General features: G+C 42.6%; 1 pseudogene; it reads right to left on the bottom strand.

Annotated features, from left to right (window-relative positions):
* Positions 1-638: 638 nt before the first annotated feature.
* Positions 639-15815, bottom strand: LOC144762564 (chromosome-associated kinesin KIF4-like; annotated as a pseudogene).
* Between the last annotated feature and the right edge of the window lie 228 nt (positions 15816-16043).

Here is a 16043-nt window from a genome sequence, read left to right as displayed (position 1 = left end):
TAATTATTTTTTTATTGTGTTTTATAAAGCACAAACATAACCATTGTGATGTACAATGATAGAGCTGTAGAGGTCTACAGTGCATTAAAAAACCTGCCACAATAAGATATTGAGTTTCAGTAGATCTGCCAACCAAAGGTAAGGGTGAGTGGACAATGTTGCTGTGCTTTGCATCTTGTACATGTTCCTATGAGGTGTCAGAAGCACCTTCCATAGAAAGCTGTCTCAAGATGTAATTCCTGGGTTTGCCAGACTTCACCGGGATTCTCATCATTTCTGCTTACAAGACAAGAGCTGTTGCTTCACAAACGTCCTGCGCAGACAAAGACACAAATATATTCACAGTTTATATTCACAGTTTCAACGAAGACTGACGGATGCTGAGGATTTGAGAGGGTTTTCATGCCCTACAGTTACGAATATCAGGCCAAGGCGATTGAATCTCATTTTGAAGAGTGCAGGTAAAAGGTTTGACTAAAAACACTGACATCAATCTTTTTAAAAGCTAATTAGTGTTCTGGGCAGCCAGGATCATAGAGCCTGGCAGCCTCTACCTTCTAGGCCTCTTGGGCTTAGAAAGGTTTCTTTTCATTCTGGGTCATTTGGCTTCTTTGATGGGCATGCAGCCGGCAAAGAACCTACTGTTGCTTCCCAGAACTGTCTTTTTCCTCTTCAGAATGGACTGGTTGTGATTCTCCTGAGCATCTGAATGGGGGGGCTTCAGTTGTCACTTTGGTGGTCTTTGGTCCTCTCTGCAGTTTGATCGACAACACTTGGCCATTGTTGCTGATTTCACTCACGTCCTTTGAAGGGATGTAATCAAATGGTGAATCAAAGGACTCTGGATGTGCCTGCAAGAGGGGGTTGTGAAGAAGGCTGTAGAATTTTTTTACCACTTGCCACTTGCAAAAGTGAAGATTTCTGTCAGTACATCTCATTCTGTCCAGAAGCTTCTGATTCATTTCGTACAAACCCTTCATCATGTTGAGCTGCTCTTTCTGCATTTTTAATTGCTCCGGCAGCTGGCTCTCCTTCTCCAACATGGCCGCTGATGGAGGACCCGGCATTGGTGGTGTTTCTTGTTGCAACCAGTACAGTAGGTACAAGATCTTCTCTTGGTGCTGCTGCTCCAGTTGAACAAGTTGGATTTGGCGCTCAGTTTCCATCTCTGCCAACTCTTTCCGCTCATCAGAAAGAGTCATCTGCAAATTAGCAGAACGGGCCTTGGTTTGCTATAGGTTACTCTCTTGTTTACTGCATTCCACTTTGGCGGAGACCATCTCTTCGATAAGGTATTTCAAAGCAAACTTTACTTCCACAATTTTGGTCACGGTTTCTGATTGCTGCTTGAAAGGGGCATCACTATCCGCATCCAAGAGCTTCTGCTGTAGGTCCACTTTTTGAGCACTCCTTAGCTCCATCTCAGTCTCCAGACTCTCAATTTACTTTGTGACCAATGACTCTGTGTCCTCTATATTTTCCAGTTCAGCAACAGTGTTCATCTGCCTCTGGATTTTGTGTAGGGTGCATTCTCTGGCCCCCTTTTTCTGCTTGAGCTGAGAAAGATCTTGAACCAAGATCTTTCTGTCTTACAGCAGATCGTTCAAGTTATTCTGGACTTCTTCTGTACTAACCAATATTTCCACCACATTAACAAGACAGTTCTTAACTTTGGCTGCAGCTCCCTCCATGCCCCAGTTCTGAAACTCCTTGTGTTTATCTACAGGCCCCCTCTGTTTATGGCTCACATCCTAGAGGTGTTTGTTTGCAGCTATGGCATCCTAAATTTTACGCCTGAGCAAGCTGGCCTGTTCTGGAAGTCCCATTCTAATTTCAGCAGCTCATATTGCCTCTTGATGTTCTTTTCCTTCAGTTGAATCACTTCCTTATCTTTCTGCTGCTCCCATTGGCAAAACTTCTCAGCTTCCTCTTTTATCTGCTTCATGAGCTGCACACGCTGTGCCTTCATTCCCTGCATCTCGAGGTTCAGTCGGGAGACTGTTCGTCCTGTTGATTCTCTCAGTTTAAGCAGCTTCTACAGCTCACCCAGCTTCATTTTTAGATTAGCTATCTGTCCCTCCAACTCCTGCAGTCTCTTACACCGGTGCTCACTTAGCTTTGCTTGGTTGACATCTATTTTTTTCACTGTCTGAATGGCGAGAACAAGTTCTTCCTTTTCATTTGGCAGCCTCCAAGTTCTTCACATTATTCTGATGTTCACACGGGATGGGCTCCAGGTGGCTTTAAACCTGAACCATCTTTTTGGCTAGTTTTTTCTTGAGCAGAAGGGCTTTACTGAACTCAATCAGTTCCTTTGACATCTGTGCCTGTCAACCGGAATGATGGGTAGTAAAGCCATCGGGCATCCTCTTGGTGTTGGGATAAGATTCAGTTGGTATTTCATCCTTCTCCTTTTCCTCATCACTACATCCAGCTTCTGCAGCCATCGCCTCAATTGAATCTGCAATACTAGCACTTTTATCCTTGAGCTCAACACTGACTTGCTGCAGACTTCGGATAACCTCACGTTTTTCTTCAGCACTTGGTCCTCCAAGGTTTCCACTAGTTTCTGCAGGTCAAGCTTGCACGCAGCTTTCTGGCAGAGCTCCTCAATCTTGGTATTCAGTATCTTAATCTCCTGTTTGGTCATGATGACCCTTTCCAGCATGTGGGCAGTCTGCCCAGTGGCGTCACTCAGTTTGCAGCACAATTTGTCATTCTCCTCCTCCAAGAACTTGTTCAGCTCCATCAAGGACTTGAGGGTTTCAGAGGGTGCCATGTTGGATAGCATGGGCAGAGTGCTACTATGAGCCTATAACAATAACACATGGAGTTCCCGGACCTAAGCATTCTGGTGCTGGATCTCAGCAGACTGAGAGTCTAAGTTGATCACTGGCTTCTTCTTTATCTGCCCCGCCCGATCTGCATAGCGCAACGTGTTTAACGTTTCCTCCATGTTGGAGTCAGCGGGACTGATCATTCAATCATCAAAGTTTGGCTGTTCTCACCCACAGTGTCTTGTAACAGCCTGGTCAGCTTCGAGTTTCTGTATGGGACGAAATTCCCTCTCGTATTTGCCAAGGCACAGTGAACCTCGATTGATGTTAATACCTTCCTTCACACAATCACCCTCTGCATTGGTCTTTTTCTGCCATTCGGATTCAGCTAAGTCCACCAAATGCAGCCTGGAGCGAAAGCTGCTAGTTTGATCAACAATTTTTCAATGGTCGATGGAGATGGTGAAAATTGCATTTTCTGGTTGATGAAAATTGTGAAGATTGCACGGGAGCATGATGACTGGGAGTTCATGGCAGTCAAAGTCACCGTCTGACAGTTGTTGCCCTGCTCCAGTTGTTGGACCAAACAGGAACTGAGCGCGAAGGAGGTGAACCCGCCACACCCGCAGAGGACGCCAAACACGGCATGAGACACACCACAATTTTGGAACCGCAACAGGTATCCGTGAAGGAAAAGAAAGAGTAATATCATTTGATATCGACAACCGCAAACCAGAACAACTATATCGGGTCACCTCCGAGCCCATTATTTTGTATATTAATCTTCACACATATACAGAAATATTGATCGCTGCTGGACGAACCACCGCCAGCAGTATTAGTCACGGGCCCGGCTGGGTCGGAATTATCACCAGCTGAGCGACCTTCTGACATCGATACGGCCTTCTAGCCCTGATGAATCGCGAAGGCGATGAAACACGTGTCGGCTGGCTGTAATCTCCATTAAAGACTCCAAGATTTACTCATCTTCTGGATATCTTGTCACTTCTGTCATACTTGGTGTTTGTAATTTTGTTAAATTGTAACTGGACATTGATTACTCACATGAGAGTGCTTCGGCAATCCGCAAAGCAATTAGCAGTAGTTTGTTCTACTCTATAGAGTGGTTTAGGTTTGTCCACTCGCCGTGAAGCACCGTAGACATCCTAATGATCATAAGTAAATGCGTATAAACTGGCAGTGCACCCAACTACAACTGTTTAAAAACCTTCCTGTTGTTTCAATCTGCTCCAGTCAGGACACAGTTTCCAGAGGAGAGAACGCATCACGCTCAGTCAAATCCACATTCTTTATGCCTTATTTAGGATCTTCTCGAAAGTTGATCTGAGAAGATTTTGTTTCTAAGAATAACAGGTATAGGATCTCCTCATTGTTGATCTCCAGGTAGGACACTTTCTGTATATGCTCCCAATCAGGTCTCTGTTTGATTTCTTTGAACAGGGTACGCATAAAATGGGGGATAAAGCCCACTGTAGGTTCATTTTATTGTTCTTGGGTGTACCCGCCACCCATAGAGAATTTTCCCATAGCAAATTTTCTCAAAGTATCACATTTTGTTGCAAAAGTCCTTCTGAGTGAGTGAGAACAACTGTTTTGTTTCACAATGTAAGTTTGAGAAAGCTTCTCATGAGTATCAGATAGTACAATACAGGCCTAGAATACAGTCAATTTAGGAATACACAGGATATAAGTCATGAAATAAACATTTCGATAAAATAAAGCAATATTCTATCATCCCCTTTCAACCTATAAGCAAACTGAGATGTTAAAGCTTCTGTTCCAGAGATTTAATGTAACTTTGCTATTTTACTGCAATTTCAAAGTACCATCGTGTAAAATTATTTCAAATGATAAAATATTAATCTTGTTTCTAGTGTTCTATATCAGCACATATATGAAGATTATTGTCTAAGGGTTTCAGGAGGTTTACACTCCACAGCACCACTTTGGCATTTCTCATTTGGTGCACAATTTTCACATATACAGAAGATGGAATTCAGAACGGAAACCTTTAACAACACACACAAAGTTATCCAAATTATTTTTGATTTCATTAATTCTTCACACCATTTACTATCTCCATAAGATGGTTAAGAGCATTATAACACATGATTACATCCCTTTACCATTCTATTATATGTTAAAATAATTATGCTAAGGCTGATTAGTGAAAAATAAACCTATATTTTTCAAATTAACATGATTTATCCTAATCTACAATCATCTGCATACTTTTACGATGCAGTAACTAAGGGGGTTATTATGATGGCGGGAGGGCCGCCACCGCCAGGCCGGCAGTGGCGGTCCTTCCGCCATCTGAAATTAGTTTTCCCCCCGACAGATTACGAAGGCAGGGGGAAACCTCAGGGATGCGTGACGCATGCAAAGACCATCCGCCAAGGTTAAACAAGGCTTTATTACCTCCAGCCTTGCGGAACCAATAAATTGGCCAGAATTGCAGCGGTGCCTTGCAGGCACCGCCATAGGTATTAGGATATCCCTTTCCGCCTGTCTATTCATGGCGGTCAACCCACTGCAAAAAGACAGGCGGAAAGGGATTCGGGGGGCCCCCTTGTGGGGGGCGGTGGTGCGGCACTGGAGGGGTACCCATGGTACCTCCCTGTATTTCCCTGCACTGCGTGGCAGGCACCACGTGGTGCCTGCCACATAGTGCAGCAAAATGCAGCGCAAGTACTTTTAACATTGAGTACGGTGCTGCAGCCAGCAGCACCGCCCGTGTTGTTAAAAGCCCAGGATGCGCTCACCAGTATGGTGGGCGCATCCTAATCGCAGTGGTGGGACCGCCGCATGTCTGGCAGGCAGTCCCAAATACTGCTTCGATGGCGGGCGGACCTAGTCCGCTCTCTATTATAATTAGCCGTTAAGTTTTTCAGGTTTAATTCTCATGTCTCTTTAAACTATATATTGTGCACATTTATTCACGTATTACGTATGCAATGTAGTAAAATCAGTTTATGTGTCATGTAGGGATTCCGACAGCTTTTCTGCAGCATCAGTATGGAAGTTTAGTTGAAGTATGCAAAAAAATCCGTGAATGAGACACAGTGTCTTTTTATTCACTGACTTTCATTTTCAGTGTTATCATTATTTCATTTTGAGGTCGTTGATTTCTTTTGATGTGCGGTTTTACATTTGACATATTTACATTGTGATACTTACGTATACAACAAACATCCACACAAAAAATCTGTAATATATCCATATTAGCTTGAAAGTCTGTAAAATAATCTAGTCCCATTTATAAACCCAGATGTAAATTCGGTTGGTATAATTGTTCTGTTTTCAAGGATGATGAGTAGAAAGGGCATTTTGTTCTGGAAATTTATTATCAATTTCATGGGCAAAATGAGACTGAAAGTGCAAAATTAATGGGTTGATGATGACTCACCCTAAGGGCTTAATAATGCAGAACTCTTTGCTCGCCTGTGATAGGCGAGCAGATGTTCCCTGAGAGAATGCTTTCGATTTTGCAAGTAAATGGAAAACCGTCCTATGCGTTTGGCCCCTATTTACTGCAAACCCTAAAAGGTATCCATTATCCCACATAAAGATTCATTTTATGATTCACCGGTCATTGTAATGCAGTTAAATCTATTTTAATTGAAGGGGTTGATAAAGGCCGCAAAAAACACTACACTAGTTCATGAGCACGGCAGACAATTTAGTAAGTGAAGGATTTTTGCAAACATTTTATGATACAGTGGTCTTAGCACTTTGACAATCTTCAGTAATGGTACTGGCAGTATGAATCGTCAAAGCTTGTTTTACTGGCGACGCATATAACAATCAGGAATGTAGAGTCTACATTTATTTATTTTTTTCTTTTAGATTCCCGGATAATTGCCCATAACTTGACTCATTTAAGATGTGTATTAAAGTTATGCGCTTCCCCCAGATCAATGCTACATCGGTCTATGCTTCTATTTGCCCCTTAATTACAGTAACCTTGGAGGTTCTTAGCATTTCAGCTCTGGACAAATTGCTTTCTTTACTTCTGGCAGTTAGCTTCACACAGCCTGGGGCTGCTTTTTCTTGAGCTGTAACCACCAGTACGGGCTTTATACATTTAAGTAGAGGTGACAACTTGAGAATAATAACTAGTAATTTGTTCCATGGTTGAAAACCTATATGTTAGCAAACAGTGTAAATGCCGTAACAATAATTATTGTTTTTGAAGGCAAATGTAGCAAAGCTTGTTCATCATTAACACTTCAGTTAACAGTTGGATAGTTTGGATGTTTTTCAGTGCAAAAGTCGGGACTGAACAATCATGATGACAAAAATATGATTCACGCGCACATCATAAATTCATTTTTTATGACTAATTATCAGCAATCCTTTTTTTAATTACAGAGTAAATTACTAATTCCTAATATGCCTAATTAATGCCATATTTTGTTTAACACTCATGTTCTTCCAGATGAAAGGAAATGTGACAATTTTTAAGAAGGCGCAACATAGTGAAATCTATAATCTATATTTTTCAGCAAGTTTCCAAACAACGGAAGTGCGACAGTAAAACGTCAATTGAACTGAATTAATATTAACTTTCAACAAACAAAACTCCGTTTCCTCAGTTCACAGTGGAAGGGTGACAAGGTCTGGGCTTTAACCAGATACCAGACCCAAGGTGTGAGCGCAGTCAACTCCTGCTGTGCACACCTTTGGGCAGCAACATGTGGGTAGAGGGGCTGGCTCCTTTTACTTTAGTTTTTTATGTTTGAAAATGCATCTTATTTCATTTTTAATACTTTATATTTGTGTGGGGTTCATGGACACCAATGTTGGTTTTGAACCTTCAGGGGTTCTGGGGCCCATGTTGGACATCTGATAGTCTGCATACCCAGTACCAGTATCAAGTCAAGTCAAAAACAAAGTTTATTTAGACCATTGATCTATAAACCACAGTTCATCATATAAAATCTACATCTCACAAATTCATATTCTTAACAGTTAAAAAAGTCATATTGTCCTAAAAACTACATTTATTACAATTTAAAATCAGGAATTCATTTGGATTATAGAGCTACTGTCTACTTTTAAGCCTCCAGCCTTCCAGGGAACTTATACACACCCTGCATATATTTCCCGATAGCTATCGCGATATCTAAATTTTCCATATCAACTAGTAGCTCCCGTGCTTGTGAACGCTCCTTAACATCATATTTTAAAAATATCGGGCGCAGGAACTGTTTACGTAAATTTAAAAATATATAACAATCCAATAAAATTTGCAAAATATTACATTTCATTTCTAATTTACAAACACATTTGCCATCAGGATGCGTTAAGGCAGCTTTTATTGCACTATTTGCGAATATCGGGTTAATACCTATTCTTAGCTTAAAAACTTCTATTCTTAGCCAACGGTTCGGTAGCAAATCTATGTAAGGAAAGCTTACATCTTTCTCCCAGCCTGAGCAAATACATTTTACAGAGTCTTTCTTTTTCAAATATTCTTGGTCTGTTACCCTAGAAATGTCTTTACCCTGCACTTTGAGTACACTCTTTATTACATTCATTTGGAGTGCCCTTGGGTCAATGTTCACATTTAGGTGGTCAAAGATGGCCAGGAGTTTACTTCTTGTTTCCTTAGCCCATTTTAACTCACTGGTCTGAATTTCTTTCATGCAACAGTATCACAAACTAGAACGAAGGCCACTTGATCGAGAGCCCTTTCTGGGAAGTTTGCTAACTCTTAGGCAGTGTTCAGTCAGCTTAGAGTTTGGTGTATTTTCATAAATTATATTCACCCCGTGTGGCCACTTTAGTGCACAACACCACCTGAGCCAAGGTCCAGGGACTGCTTAACCTGCCCCCTTCTGGCTCCTACAATTTTTTTAGGGTAATATGGGAACAAAACCCCCCATTCTGTAATGACTTCTGCAACATACTTTTCATAACTGTGTTCAACCAATTAGAGCCTTCAGATCTGCAGATCCAGCTTTGGATCCGAGATCGGAAACAGGAGCTAGGAGGGGAGTAAAAAGCTCCCTTGTTCAATCAAATGTATTAATTCTGTAAACGTGGCTCTATTGATTGACTGCAAACCCTGGAGAATAACATTTTAGATGTCTCTCGTCTTTAACCCCTTTCAACCTGACCCGAAACAATTGAGTAATGCTAATTTCTTGAAAACTAATGAACAGATTTATGCCAAACTAAGCATACTCATTTTCTTAGTAAAGTTCTAGCTTCATGCCAAATTTGGTGAATTTCTGTTCAGCCTTTTTACTGTCTTGGAGAGCAAAGATTCCTATGGGATTTGAAAAAGGAAACTGCTTTTTTGACACCCACCTTATTTTCACACCCCCAAATATAAATCTGCTCAAAATATAGCAACCAAATCCAATTGGGCAAACATTTCTATGGAAAGTTTTGTTCAGGTATTTAACAGCGCCAAAGGAATTAGCAAATCAAAAAAAAGAGACAGACAGATAAATTTGATAGATAGATAGATAGATAGATAGATAGATAGATAGATAGATAGATAGATAGATAGAGAGATAGATAGAGAGATAGATAGATAGATAGATAAATAGACAGACAGACAGACAGACAGACAGACAGACAGACAGACAGACAGAGACAGACAGAAAGACAGACAGACAGACAGATGGGCAGACGGACAGACAGACGGACGGACGGACGGTCAACGGACAGATGCGCCAAAGGGTTGCACCCATTTAATCCCCCAGTATTTTTCTCTTTTTGACTATCCAGTTTTGTACTTTCACTGTGATTGTTTATCACTACTGAGAGTGCTAAACACCAGTGTCCACCTTTTAGGATAAGACTGCTGCTGCACAGCTAGAGAAACAGATTTTGGATTTGTTACATGTAAACACTTGAGTGTAAACGTTTTCACATGCGGGGGCTGCGTTTGTAAGTCTACCGTCTTGCCCAGTCCTGTATCTGCACACAGGTAGCCGTTGCAGAAGGGATCTTCAAGAATTGGTGCAGATCTGACATAGACCTAATGTGATTGTGCATTCAAAGTGTATATGAGTAGTGCTTACTGAAAGTCTGTGGTTGTTGTGCTTAACTGAATTACACATTACAGGCAAAATGTTATTGAGTGTAGACACACTGTCACATTTGGGATGTCACCCTTCCTCATGCTTTAAGAATGTTCACATTTCCCTGGCTCTGTCACAATCAGGCCCCAAGCTTTTGTCCCCTCTACTGGACCACGTTACTGAGACTGCTGGCCAGAAGGAAGACCAAAGACCTCCCAACATAATAGAGCCATCAACAGTGCTTGACTCAGTTCCTGGGAAAGAAAGAGTTGGGTTACACTGCACCTTGGCTGGGAAAGCCCCACCAAAGGAGACAAAGAGGAAAGGTCATGTCTCTGGAGCCAAACATAGGTGGCGCTCCCATTTGGACGTTTGATCAGGCAGTTTAATCAAATGGGAGGTGGAGCTGAGGCTCCCAGGAAAGGTGTTCACTTGAAATCATTATCTTTAAATATCTCAGAATGCTAACAAAGTGGGGTGGGATATGATAACACACACTGGGATGGCCAGGGAGTCCTGGTTTATAGAACTTTCCACTTATAGTTAAATAACCCTGCACAAGGAAGAAACTCTTGAGAATTCACTGGACCTGTGTGCAACAATGGAAAAATAATGTCAAATTAGAACGAGAAGGGAAAGAAAAAATGCTTCATGATGGATAGGGATTGGGTCCTTTACAGAGGGGGGTTTGACCCCAATGACTGTGAAAACAAAACAAACAAGACCTTGTGTAGAAATTCTTAGTTCTTTTTTAGACAATTCCGATCAAAGGAACACTAAATTGATTGATCAGTATAAATATTAATTAGTACGTTCTTGTGTCAAATCAAATGTATTTCTAATAAATACCTTATTATGTACATACATAGAGAAACATAACATTTGATGCATTCTAATGTGCAAGTTACCCATCACCCATGACACAGTCTTTGCAAACTAACACAATCTGGAATCACATTTGTATAGGACAGTATCACAATTGTTCATGTGAAGATGGAAAGGAAACAAAAAGAAAGAAATAAAGGGTTCCGTTCCAAAGGGTCTCTGAGAGGTGTTTGTATGTAGGGAAACCGCCCAAATTACTGGCCCACAGGGGGTATTGGCCGCACAATTCAGTGAGAGTGACAAAAATCAATTTCCTATGTTTGATTTAGCCTGCTTACCTTATTCAGAATTGGAAAGACCATTGTTTGACCTTTGGGTAAATGTTGACACATTTTGACCCTCTCTTAACGGAGGGTGTTATAAGGAATTGGAACTGGGTATCTTCACTTTAGTGACTGGAATGACCAGGGTGAAAGCAGCTGAAATCATGTGAAAGCCTGGACGCTACAGGTATAAGAAAACAAGGTACTTACCTGTAACTACGGTTATCCAATATTGGTATCATAGATTCACCTGCCTGAATCATTCCCCGTCGCCCAGGCGGGAGTCCCACGGAAATAATATATACAAAAGCAGTGCCTTAGAACATTTTTTGTAGTAGGCTGACAAGACTATAGGCCCAAAAAGGTCCAAAACTTAGCAGCCTATCTACCTCATTATATGAAAAGAACTAAAATCAGGTCCAACCAATCAGCTGCCAGCACCCTCTAGAACCTTCCCAGCAGAGGCAGTTCTCCTCAGATTTTCCCAGCACAAGTGAGAAGCATGTATCCCTAATACAGAACTGCTCTGCCGGGGAGGAGGGTGGGTGCATGTGAATCTATGAAAGATATCAATACAGGATAACCTTTGTTACAGGTAAGTAACTTGTTTTCTTATCCAGTATTGGGGTATCTTTCATAGATTCACATGCCTGAATCAGAATAGCAAGCAGTAAAACCATATCTGTCGTTTGCGGAAGGTGGGAGACAAAGCGTAATTCTACATATCCCCCACTCAACCGGAAGGTTATAGAGCACTAAAATGTAAATATACATATATGCAAAAACCTTCTGAAAGAAAATAATTATATTCAGATAACATAGTTCATATTAAAAACAGCAATTGACAAGCAAAACATTACAGTACATCACACATGCCCTTATGTCATGAATATAATCTGAGAGACCTTTATAAGTCTAACCTTAATGAAGAAGATGCTGCAGCACCGCTTGCCCCACTGCTGTATCATTCTGTGATGCCAACTGCAAGCAGTAATGCTTTGTAAATGTATGGACACTCTTCCATGTAGCAGCTCGGCAAATGTCTTCCAGCGTGACCCCAGCAAATAAGGCTGTCGAGGCCGCCATTATCCTGGTGGAATGTGCTCTAACCTTTCTCAGAAAAGGTCTGTTAGCTTTTTCGTGACAGTATTGTATTACTGAGGATAACCATCTGGCTATCGTTGCTTTCGTCACGGCTTGACCCAGCGTGACCTGACCATAAGCAATAAATAACTGGTTAGATTTTCTTATGTCTTTAGTCTTTTGAAGATAGAACTTTAGACATCGTTTCACATCAAGAGAGTGCTGGGCCTTTTCTGCCAGTGTGACAGGATCCAGGACAAAAGTCTTTAATTTTACCGGCTGGTTTATTTGTAATTGAGATGGTACCTTAGGAATGAACTTTGTATTGGTTCTCAGGGTAACAAGGTCCTTAGAGAAATGAAGGAAAGGCTCTGAAATCGTGAAAGCCTGAATCTCACTAACTCTCCGGGCTGAAGTGAGAGCTAGTAAAATAGCCACCTTCCAGGTTAAAAACTTTAGTTCAGCTTTGTGAATAGGTTCGAACGGCCTCCTCATTAACTGGGACAAAACGATATTGAGATCCCATTCAGGAGGTGGAGGTCGGATTGGAGGAAAAGCCTGAAACAATCCTTTGAGAAATTGCTTCACCAATGAGGAAGAGCATAGCGATGGCTTGTTTGAACTTTTTCTGAATCTTGATATAAAGCTGCCAGATGTACTTTGATAGAAGAGAATACTAGACCTGCTTTGGCTAGTGATAGCAAGTAAGGAAGGATATCCTCAGGAGGAGCCTGGAGCGGATGAACATTATTTGCTTCACACCAATAACAGAATCATCTCCATTTAAAACAGTACGTTCTGATAGTACTCTGTGCACGGGCTTGAGACAGAATTTCTTTACAGTCTGCAGAAATCTTGAGATCCTTAAACTCTAAGAAATCAGGAGCCAGGCGTGCAAGTGAAGCGATTGTGGATCCGGGTGTAAAATCTGACCTCCTTCCCTTAACATTGAAATTGTCGGATTGAGACGGATTGGAGGCTGCTGAGATAGCAGGAGCAGCTCTTGGAACCAGTACTGCCTCGGCCAGCGAGGAGCAACGAGGAGAAGAGTGCAATGTTCCCTCTTCATCTTTTGAAGTATCCTCGGTATCAAAAGAATCGGGGGAAAAGCGTATGCATAGATTCCTGACCATCTCATGGACAGGGCATTTCCTCTTGACCCCCGTTGAGGAAATCTGCTGGCGTAGTAAAGGCATTTGCTGTTCTGTTGTGTCGCAAAGAGATCTAGAGTTGGCCTGTTCCAGTTCCCATTCGTGGCAACTTGTGAGAGATCTGCTGAGGTTGTCGGCTAGAGAGTTTTGAACCTCTTTCACATGCTCTGATCTGAGGGTCATGCCGTGTCGTATAACCCACTCCCACAACTCTTGAGCCTCCTGCGAGATGGAGAGAGATCTCATCCCCCCTTGCTTGTTGATGTAAAACATGCTGGTGGTATTGTCCGTACACACCAGCACTGAGGAATTTGCAGTTCTTGGCAGGAACGCCTGCAGAGACAGGAAATGGCTCTTAACTCTAGACTGTTGATGTGTCTCTGCCGATATTGATGAGACCATCGCTCTTGAATTTGGAGGTCGTGGAGATGACCTCCCCATCCTTCCATAGATGCGTCCGTGGTCAGGATGAACTCAGGAAGGGTTTGGAGAAACGTGAGGCCCGGAGACAGATTGTTTTCTTTTGACCACCATAGAAGAGCTTGCCTCATTCTGGATGTCACCTTTATGTGATCGTCGAAAGACCCTCCTATTTGTTGCCATGATCGGTGCAATTCTTCTTGCAGCAGCCTCATCTGGTGTCTTGTCAATGGGACTAGACTGATCGCAGAAGAGCACATCCCTAGAAGAGACGCATATATTCGGACAGAAAGTTACTTTTTTGTTGAGATTAGTCTTGCTAGTTTTTGAAGTTTGCTCTGCCGTTCCTGAGACAAGAACGCCTTGCACTGTTGGGTGTCCAGTGAAGCTCCCAGAAAGGTCAACACTTGAAGAGGTTGCAGTTGTGATTTCTTTGCATTGAGAGTGAGACCTAGGTTTGAGAATAGACGGAGGGAGATTTTGACCGCTTGTCTTGTCTCCTGTTTTGATGGCGATGTTTGGGGTGTATGGGGATATGGAAGTAAGCATCTTCCAAATCCAGAGAAGCCATAAAATCCCATACATTGAGACAATTGAGCACATCTGCTAACGTCACCATGCGGAAACTTTGTTTCTTCAAGAATTTGTTTAGTTTGCGCAAGTCCAGAATCGGGCGCCACTCTCCCTACTTCTTCTTTATGAGGAAGAAGCAAGAGTAGAATCCTTTTCCTTCCTGTGAGATGGGAACCTTCTCTGTCGCATTCTTGCAAAAGATGTTTAAGGCTTCTTTGAACAATATGTGAAGTCGAGGGGGAGGGGGACCCCTGGGCGGGGTTGTAGGCGGTTTCTTTAAGAACTCCAGAGTGTGTCCTTATTTCACTAGGTCGAGGACCCACTGATCCGATGTAATGTTCTGCCATTGTTGGTAAAAGGGGAAGAACTTTGCGCCCACAGGGAGGGGAGGGTGTTGGACTGGCATCCGGCATAGCTCATTGACATTTTTTGGAATCTCGTCCCTGATTATTTGCTCTCCGTCTTCCTCTCTGACGAGAGAAATTGCTGGAGGAAGATTGCCTGTATGAAGACTGGTAATATGGCTGTTTGTACTGAGAATGGTATTGCCTGTTCTGTTGGTTTTGGTAATTTCCCCTAGAAGAAAAACCACAACCTCTTGCCTCTCTAAAAGAGCCTACCTTATATTGAAGGGTACCAAGTGATTTTGCGGTGTCGGTATCCGTCTTGATAGTAAGTAAGGTGTCATCTATGTGCTTACCAAAGAGTGAATCCCCGTCGTAAGCCACATCTAGGATCTTTGTTTGCACTTCCGGTCTGAAGGAGGTTGCTCTGAGCCAGCCCTGTGGTCTGAGGACCGCAGCACCTGTTAACTGTCTAAAGTTAGTTTTTGAGATGTCTAGGGCACAGTCTATTATTTCTGATGCCGCCCTCTCTCCTTCAAGCACTATTTTACATGCTTCCTGCTGACGATCTTCAGGTATCAAATCTATGAATTCTGACAGGTCCGACCACATCTGTCGGTCATAACGGGCAAGGATTGCCAAGGAATTCGCTGCTTTAATGGAAGCTGCCGCATTGGTGGAGAACATTTTACCTATAAGATCCAATCTCCTGCCCTCTTTGTCCAGCGGTATTGAGATTGGAGTGGATGGATTTTTGGACCTCTGTTGGGCATTTTGAGATATTACAGAGTCCGGACGTGGATGGCCCACCAGACAAGATGGAGTTTCTGGCATGCTCTATACTTTTTCTCAATACGAGGAAGGACTGCAGGGATAGAAGCGGGTGTCTTCATAATCTTAAGACCTTCTTTCCAAATGAATCCTATAGTGGGTATAGCCCTGGTGATCTTCCTATACCTGTCTTTGAAGTCGTGTCCGACTGCTCAATAGTAACTGGCAGTTCAAATCTTGTAGCAGCCCTTTGCATGATATTGTGAAAGCCGCCAATGTCCTCCGGCAGAGAATCCGAGGGTTGCGGCAAAGAAGGTGAAGGCATGGGGATTATGTATTCATCCCACGGATATGCAGGTGTGTTGTCATTAGGCAGCTCGCCTTCCTCTCTTTCATCTTCATCTGAAGAGGAAGTATCCTGATCCTCTATTGGTGTAGGGTCCACAGTATGTCTTGGCGACACTGGAGCTTGCGGTGTTGGAGGCATGGGTACGTCTGCTGGTACCGAAGGCGCAGCTAGCGTGGACGGTGTAGGTGGGAATCTTTGGCGATAGTCTGCCAACGGGCCTGTAAGTCCTGAACCAAAGAAGGAGGGAGATGACTTGTCTCCTCCGAACGTGGAGCTCTGTATGGTTGTCTATAGACAGGTGTAGACAAGTTCTCCTGATAGAAATGCTCCTGCATATCTTCTTCTTCATCCTCTTCCTGACATTTT

This window comes from Lissotriton helveticus, chromosome 6 (assembly GCF_964261635.1).
Source record: "Lissotriton helveticus chromosome 6, aLisHel1.1, whole genome shotgun sequence".
Taxonomy (NCBI): Eukaryota; Metazoa; Chordata; class Amphibia; order Caudata; family Salamandridae; genus Lissotriton; species Lissotriton helveticus.
This window is presented reverse-complemented; position numbering and strand designations above follow the sequence as displayed.